The sequence below is a fragment of the Rattus norvegicus genome, chromosome 16, assembly GCF_021556685.1.
Source record: "Rattus norvegicus strain SHRSP/BbbUtx chromosome 16, alternate assembly SHRSP_T2T, whole genome shotgun sequence".
NCBI lineage: Eukaryota > Metazoa > Chordata > Mammalia > Rodentia > Muridae > Rattus > Rattus norvegicus.
The window spans coordinates 34,284,447-34,293,143 of NC_141549.1; the positions used below are offsets into that span (position 1 = coordinate 34,284,447).

The 8,697-nt window shown below is 39.5% G+C and overlaps 2 protein-coding genes across 4 annotated transcripts in view; both read left to right on the plus strand.

Moving 5' to 3' along the window:
- Nucleotides 1–8,697, plus strand: part of Erich1 (glutamate-rich 1) — a gene marked incomplete at its 5' end in the record, with an annotated part of 52,793,804 nt that overhangs the window by 3,413,887 nt on the left and 49,371,220 nt on the right.
- The window catches only part of Palldl1 (palladin-like 1), a 41,160-nt gene continuing 36,026 nt past the window's right edge, over nucleotides 3,564–8,697 (plus strand). For all 4 annotated transcript variants that reach the window (XR_015640297.1, XR_015640298.1, XM_087589523.1 and 1 more), the window contains exon 1: nucleotides 3,564–3,730. The gene's annotated coding sequence lies outside the window, so the exon portion shown is untranslated. The remainder of the gene's footprint in view (nucleotides 3,731–8,697) is intronic.

An 8,697-nucleotide genomic window follows, 5' to 3' on the forward strand; every position in this document is an offset into this window, starting at 1 on the left:
CCATCTGTTAAGGCTTGCAACTGGGAGCTGGAGAAATGGCTCCATGGTAAAGAACACTTACTGCTCCTCCTCGGGGAGCCTGCGTTCAGTTCTCAGCATCTACACCAGAGGCTCACAACCACCTGTAACTCCAGCTTCAGGGGATCTGATCCCCTTTTCTGGCCTCTATAAGATCCTGCACACATGTACACATACTCATACACACAAATATACATACATAAGCATAAATAAGTATAAAATATTTTTGAAAAGATTTGTATTTGACAGTATTTGTTGGTGTTTCATATCTAAGTACTTTGTGATATCATAATTAAATGTGTATATATGTACCATGTACATGCATACATGCTCCTGTGCATATATACTTTAAAATTTGAGTTAGAATCATTTTTTTCACCTTCCAAAATTATATTTTAAATAAAAATGGATGTTAAATTTTGTTTAAAGACATGCTAATAACTTAAAGAAATAGCCATATGGCCTTTTCCTTTTGACTTATTAATATGCTGAATTAAATTCTTTACTTTTGCCTCATAAAACAACTATTACAACTTGGATAAATTTAACTTGTAATATATTTTAATACACAATTTCCTTCTACTTGTTAATAATTCTTTCAAATATTACCTAGTACTCTTCAAAACAATACTGTGTGCTTTTACTGTATTCAATTTGACATTATTCAGCAAATAATGATGTGATTGTAATATAATACATGATTTATTTCATTATTATAAAGGCATGTGCTTATTTTTCTTAAATTACCTATGGTCTATTGAAACAAATGTTTTTGTTCAGCTCTGTGTGGAACTTTACACTTTCTCCCTGTAGGCAGATTTAGAAATGAGATTTATGGAACTAGAACTATAACTTTATGGTAGAGTGCAAGGTTCAAGTCCCAGCACTGTGGGGGCTTGAGCAGAAAATACCCAACGGTGCCCAATGCTCACATATAAATATAAAGTATAGAGTCTCATCTCACTTTTCACATACAATTTCAATTCTATTTTCATTACTTTGACCTTGGGTCATTTTATCTCTTATCATCTTGTGCATACACAGTCTGTCAGGTGCCCTGGAACCAGAAGAGCAGCCACAGGATCAGGCAGCACATGGACAGTGGGTTAAACAAGCCTCAGGAAACCAAGTCTATGGGCAGCATGTGAAGTCCACTGCTGTGCACAGATGAGCACACGCTCAGTGTGTGTCATACTTGATTCTGAAGAGTGTATCTCAGCCAGATACAGGGCAAAAGGAAGGTGTCTAAAGATGGGCCATGTTCGAAGGATTTGTTTCTGAGCAAAGTCTTCATGCCTCCATTTTCATTGTTTCTTGGTCAGATTCATCGGTTCCTACTTCCATTGCTGCCACACCATGCCAGTTTACTGATGGAGTTTCCTAAAGTGGAGGAAGAAGAAAATATGAATTCACTAAACTAAACTAATTCACTAAAAGATTTAAGGGGGAAAGAAGACAAAATGAAAGAAAATATCATACATTTCCCCCATGGCCTCTCCATGGATATCGTCTGTACTTTGCATCTCTGCAACTAGAATCTGCTCTAAAGTCCCAGAGAGGCAGCCTCCTGCCAGCCCAGACATGGGAAGGAGCCTCCTAGCTGTGTAAAGCAGAGACAAGAAGGAGCACCTCATGCTCCAGAGGGATTTTCTTAGTCTGGACCTTAGGTCCTATCCCAGTCCTACCTGCAATAGTGAAGTTGTCGATTAAGATTATGCACAAGACAAAGTCGGATGGAAGCCTCCCACTGCTGAGTTCCTCTGGGATCCCAGGGTAAATCTCGTCTTTTCTATCAGCAGCCCCTCTGTAGGCATTTCAGTTTTATAACTTGGACTGGTCCTCATAACTACCACTTTCCACCATTTTATATGCACTCTCCATCATCTTCCCTCTCCATCTCCGGCCTTTCCAGTTTTGTTAGTCCTTTTGGGATAAAAGCATATTAGACAAATCCTTGTTTGTTTAATTCATGCTAAGGTCTGAATGCCCCTTCCAAGGTCCACATTGAGGCAGCAAAGCCCCTCAGGCTGAGAGGCTGAGGTGTCCTTTTCCTCCTGTGATCTGTAAAAGCAATCATTCCTTGTTGCGTTCTCTTGGCAGGCATGGTGACTGCTGTACACTTTCTATTGTCTTGAACTCTGATTTAAAATTTAAGTGCTTAGTTTTCTTTTAAAGGTGTTGAACTGTATTCCCAACGCAACGATATTAACGGTGTGGCTTAGGAGTGAAATTATGAGTTTTGACACCACAGGAAGGATTAAATACCCTTCTTTAAATTATCTTGCCTTCAACTTCGTGCCGTGGAATGGAAGTGTCCCCACAAGAGGATACAGAACTCAAGGTGACAGCTTAGAAACAGAGAAAGGACTTTCCCTGGACAAGGAACCCATGGACATCTTTTAGCCTAGAGAAATATGAGTCAACATCTGTTCTGTGTAAATTAGTTCATCTTTATCATTTTCTTACAACAGCAAAAGCAAACTAAGACAATCGGACTTAAGAGGCGGGTACCACTTTTGCTCTACAAAGAGTAAGCTGTAAAATGTGTAAGGGCAAGTTGGCCATGGAGACACTGTGCCAGGGATCAGAACGGAACAGGGAGCAACTCACAAACTTCACTATCAGGGACAGAGTTCTTTAGACCTGAAACCAGATCAAAGGTCATGAGATCCAAATCAAGTCTCGGTACTTCTGGAGTTTCCTGGGACCTTCCCTATGATTCTCTCCACGCCCTTAGATCTTACTCTAGAAGACAATCTTAGATCAGAAAAGTGCTTGGCTCCTCCTACCTCTATTTGTTATTAACAAGAGAACAATACAGATTAGGTCACAGTGAGCTGCTATAAAATAGTTAAGAAAAGGATTTGTGGTATATATATATACATATATATGTATATATATTTATTTACAGTTGAGACAACTTCATACTTGTATGAGACAATGTTCATTCACCATGTGCTCAGATTTTTCAGGAAATTATTCTTTAAGTGTTTTTAATGCCTCAGGCTCACACTCTGAACTATAAGACTCAGTCTCCATTTCTTGCACTATTCCATTATGCCTTGGACTATGTCTTTAATACACACTCTAGTCATAAGACCATTTTAAATTAACACGATGAAGTAAGAAATCAATTGGCATATCCACTCAATTTGGCAGGTGGCTTAATTTTTAAATAGCTACTGAGTTTACTATTTTGGAAGAACCCACCACATGGCTAAAATTTAATCATCCCAGGGCTCTTCCTCCGAAGTTCTTTTTTTTTTTTTTTAATTGGAAACCATAAACATACCTGTAAATACTAAAGGCCTGGGGAAAGGCTGACAAAGTCAGAGGGTATTATGTTTAAATGTCATGTCATTTTCAATTCATAACTATGTTTCCTTCTATACCAAGTGGCTTTCATTTCTAAGAACCCAGCCTCAGATCTGGGGCTGCTTCCCAACCCACTACTTGGAGTCCTGATTGTGGCACTCAGCTGAAACATGAGTTCAGTTACCAAATATAGCCGAGTAGAGTAAGAGAACAGATGAGAGTCTCAGGCCACAGTTGTCTCAATCCCACAGACCAAGCAGTCCTTAATGGACAGGCAAGGCAGACCTCCTCTCACCAGGAGAGAGAAGAAAAGCTCTTGGGAAATCCATCGCCCTTGCGAAGGCTTCAAACCAACCAAGCATTGAAAAGTTCTGTACACAGCTTAACACACTTACTGGTAAGACGACACTTTTAAGACTTTTAAACTTGGAAATATTTCAATAGCTTTGCCTGGCACTGTGATACTATTTGGAAAATGCTTGAGTTTCTTCCTTTCATGAGGATAAGAAATGTAATGTTAATTTTGTATTTTTCCCCCAAAACAGGTAACACATAAACTTTGCTGGATTTCTTTCTGCCCACACTGTCAGACAACTACCTTAGGTTTATAATCTTAGGTGTGCTAAATCATTCTGATCAACTCCAAAAGGGTTAAATAAGTTTGTGTTGGAGTCAAATTTGTCAAGAGGGTGTATGTGTTATATTTCATAGTAAATGAAACTGTAGCCATCTTGACTGTCATCCATGTTTAAGCTAAAAACTGATGGCTTAAAATAATAAACCTTGATCTAAAATAAATAAACATTAAGGTGTCAAAAAATAAACTTTAGGTTTTAAATATTTTGAGTTATTTATTATCTCTTGAAAGATTTGAAATTAACCAACAGGACATAAGTAAATTAGTTGGGCATAAAACCAGGTAATATAATTTTAATGGATACATGAATAAAACATTTTTGACTGTGGATATCTACAGTGCAGTCTGTCAAAGATCAATATCAAAACCCAGTCCTATATTGTGCTGTTTTTAAGCTACTGAGGAAATTGTCTTGAATCCAACACATGATGTTGGTGAAGAATTATTTCAGTCTCATATTACTTTTTAGCATTTTCTAAAAATACTGATTAACTTCTAGTGTAAATACTACAGCCAAATACAAGGTCTATTACTTGGCAATAGAAAACCATTCAAAATCTGTTCCACTTCTCTGTCTATCAAAACCATGCCCTTTTTACACGATGAAGATACTATCCAACTTTTTTTCGCAAAGAAATTGAGTACTCTGCTCAAATATTCAGAACTTTGTAACTGCTAACTGAAGAGGAGGTCAGCGGTCCTATCTAGCCATAACCGGTTCTGTAACTACAGGATTGCACATTCCTGGTCCTGTTGCTCTGGCATTGGGTGTGGGCTGGGGTCCCTTTCTCTGGCTCTATGTCTGCTTTCTGACCAGTCTTCTTTGTTCTGCAGCTAAAAGTGGATATTTAAATTGCCACAGGTCACACTTCTTCTCACGAGAAGGAGTAAGGATCACTCTGGGAAGTTACCACCATTGTAACTTCTTGGCTTTGGCTTTGTTGGTTTTGTATTCTCATTTCTAAAGGTGCAAAGAGGAAATATTTGTGTGTGCAAAATAAGTTGGCCTAATTCTTTAACATAAAGTAACTGATAGTCATGCAAGGCCAGGACAAGAGTCCCCACTGCTTAAACAGGGTAGTCAGGGGCCTTTGAAGGACACTGTGATTCTGGAGTTCACCTATGAATCAAGTCCATGCAGAGTGAGTGGCCAGGGCCTGGTAAAATTCCAGCCAAGAAAACAAAAAATAATCAAAGCATTATGACAATAATTTGCAAGTGACACAGCATCATAGCAGAGACTATAGGAACATCTTGGGTAAACAATTTTACTACACACAGGAATAAAACCTTTTTGACTGGATATCTACAATGCAGTCTGTCAAATGTGATTTTTGAATGAAAGTGATAAATGAACAAATTACAAGTAAAAACTACAGTATTCCCAGTGGATTCAATATGAAGATGATAAAATGAAGAGGTTACCAGGAAAAAACCTTCAAGTCCTCCTCATTAAACACAGTCTATGGCTGTGTCATAACTGGATGAACTGTCAGCTTCCGTTTACAATTTAGATAAAATATCTTACTTTGACAGGGTGGATTGTGTATAAAATCACAGGGTGAATTTGAGATACCTTTTCACAATGGCAATTATCTGATGATCAAAAAGAAAAGAAGCTTCCACATTGTTAAACCATGACTTTATAACTAAAGTCATTTTGCATCAAACATAGGATTTTTGTGAATGTTTTCACATTTGGCTGTTGTTGCCCTACAGGGTTCTTTATAATGACCAGAAAAATTACTGAAATGAGGAAAGAGAAAACAGAGATTTAAAAAAAAAAAAGGAAGAAGGAAATAAGAAGCAAGAAATTAGTCTAAAATTAGCCATGATTCTAAAACAATAAACAAATAAGCAAACAAACTTCAAAGCCTCTGTTCTTAGCTTTGACCTTCATAGATAGGTTTTCTGAAAAACATCAGCAATATTGAATGGTTTAATCAAAAGCAATTAATCCTTTTTCTGTGACTATAAACAAACAAATGAGGGTGCTTAAATATCTAAGTCACTTACACTAGAAAATTTCCGCCTAAGCTTATGACTTGAATTTCCTATTTCCTATCTAAATCCCACCATAGAGCTGATTGGCTTACACTCTTCCAACACTTGACATTATTTATTCTTATGCATATGTGCATTTTCAGGGGACTATTGAACCATCTCTCCCTGTCTGAAACCTCCAAGGCACCAGAAGAGTGCTTCTTTCGCCCTAGTACACACGATTAAAGGATATAAGATTCCGTCTCCTTTCTAGCATCAGTTTTTCTTTCAGACTTCTAGCAGCTCTGTGGAATGTCTTGGCCATGGTGTTTCTTGACATATTCTACAGAAACCAATTATTCTCCTCTTTGCTAAACACTTCCAACGATTACCCATAGTACCAGCAGTGGGAAGAGAGAGCTCTGTAGTTACACACAAGCTTCGATGCTGAGTCTGCCAGCTCCGAATGCTACACATTGAGCCAAATATTTCGGCCTTTTTCTTTCAGTCTTGGATAATAGAAATACTAAAGTAGAAACATGATGTGTGCTCCATCAGGGTCCGATGATTTACTGTGAGAATGATTAACTCAGAGGCAGTCAGTCATAGGAAGCTTTGGTTTTACTCTGCTATTCTTATACTCTGCACTGGCTGTGTGTGTCAAGCTTGTCTTTCTTGCATTCTGTTAAGTTTAAGAAATAATTCTTAAGCTGAGTGTGGTGTCACATGCCTTTAGTCCCAGCACTCAGGAGGCAGAGGCAGGCAGATTTCTGTGAGGTCCAAGGCCACCCTGCTCTACAGAGTGAGGCTAGGACAGCTAGGGCTGGTTATACTAAAAACTATGTCTCAAAAAAAAAAAAAACAGAAAAAAAAACAAGAAAAGAAAGAAGGGGGGAGAGATGGAGAGAGAGAGAGAGAAAGGGAAATAACTCTGGAAGGTTTCTCATAAGGTTTCATATGTGTGTGTGTGTGTGTGTGTGTATGTGTGTGTGTGTGTGTATATATATATATATATATGCACATATATTTTACTCACAATATAGAGGATTCTCCTAAGTGTCATGAATGTAATTTTTCTGTGCATCAAAGTCAACAATTGTAAAAGTCACGGTTATTTATAACATATAGATGTGCCTATCTTTTTGCTGTTTTCATATTCATAAAGCATTGTGAAATATATATATATATATATATATATATATATATATATATATATATATATATATATTACAATTTCAGGACCTCAAAAATAAATGCTTCCCCAAATACTAGGATAGCAATACTAAGATTTCATTTTTGTTTTACTTTTTTTTAACTTTTTATAGATTCCTCATGACTTTCACACCATTTACTCCAGTTCCACTCATCTCCCTACCACCTCATAGTCACCCTTTGCCCTTACAACTTCCTCTCCAAAATAAAAAACACGAACAATCAAAGCACAGAGCGCACCTCGTCCTGAAAGCTGTAGTTTGTCACAGTGTGTACCGAAGTTCACACACCTTCTCTTGTAAACGTTCACTGCGATGAGTCATTGGTCTGGTTTGAGATCTCCGGCTTCTGTGACAATATTGGATCCTCACAGGGCCTCCTCCCATTTATCCTTTCATTGCTCTGTGTCATGGAGATTCTGCAGCTTCAGATAGCACGACTGGCCCTTTCATGTGTCCCAGCCATCTGCAGATGATTAGATGGTAGAGTGGCCAACTCAAAGCTGTGGACCTGGGCCTGGGTGGTGGCTGAGCTGGTCAGCCTGCCAGCTCTTCCCTACCCAAACTACCAAGGTGAGCCCTCCAGACTGCTCTGACTAGGCCATCCAATGTGGCCGTCAACAGGAGGCAGAGTCCTGGTCTCATTCCCTCACCTCCAGATGCTGACTCACCAACACTCATGCTTCCAGGGCCAGCTCCACTGTGCTTCCCAGTCAAGGCATGAGGCCCTCTCCCAAGTGCTGTAGCCTTGGATGGGCTGGACCACCTCTCCTGCTCTCACACCCTCAAGGCTCACTCACTTGAGCCTTCTCCATCAGGGCCAGCTCCACTGTGTTGCCCAGGTGAGCTGCAAGGTCTGCTCTCCCAGGTGTCATAGCCAGTGAGGGGGCAGGGCTATCGTGCCCTCAGGGCCAGCTCTCCCAACTACCATAGGTGGTGAGGAGGAGGCCATCAGTCCCACATCTAAGCCACCTCAGCTACCTCAGGCTAGATGAGTGTTAGGGCCAGTTCTACTTTTCCCCCAGGATTGGCTCACCCTGTCCTCCTTGACCAAGTCCAGCCCTACTGTGTTGGTTCTCCTGAGGGCTGCAGGTAAGGGACAGAGCCAGCTCTCCTGCTCTCATGACCTCAAGGCCAGCTCTCCCCAGTGGCAGTGCCAGTTTTCCTGAGCTCTCACCCGGGGGACCGGGTTACTTGCACCCACTATCAGGGTCAGTCTTGCTGTGCTCTCCTCTCCAGAAAAGGTACAGGGTCAACACTAAAGTGCTGTGGCTGGTGAGGGACGTGGCTATGCTAAGATTTCTTATGTTAGGATGTATGATACATATACAAAATCCAAAATCTTCAATATAAACACCATATGCTCTTCATTTTATACTATAATTTCACAGAATTCAGATGATATTAACTCAAGAAGAAACTGTGAGCCATAAAATTACACATATAAAGAACCGACTAATTGAGGGGTATAAACTTTACAAAATGAGTGAAATATGCACAGAAAGTTAAGAAAATGTGTGATCATAGGAGTTT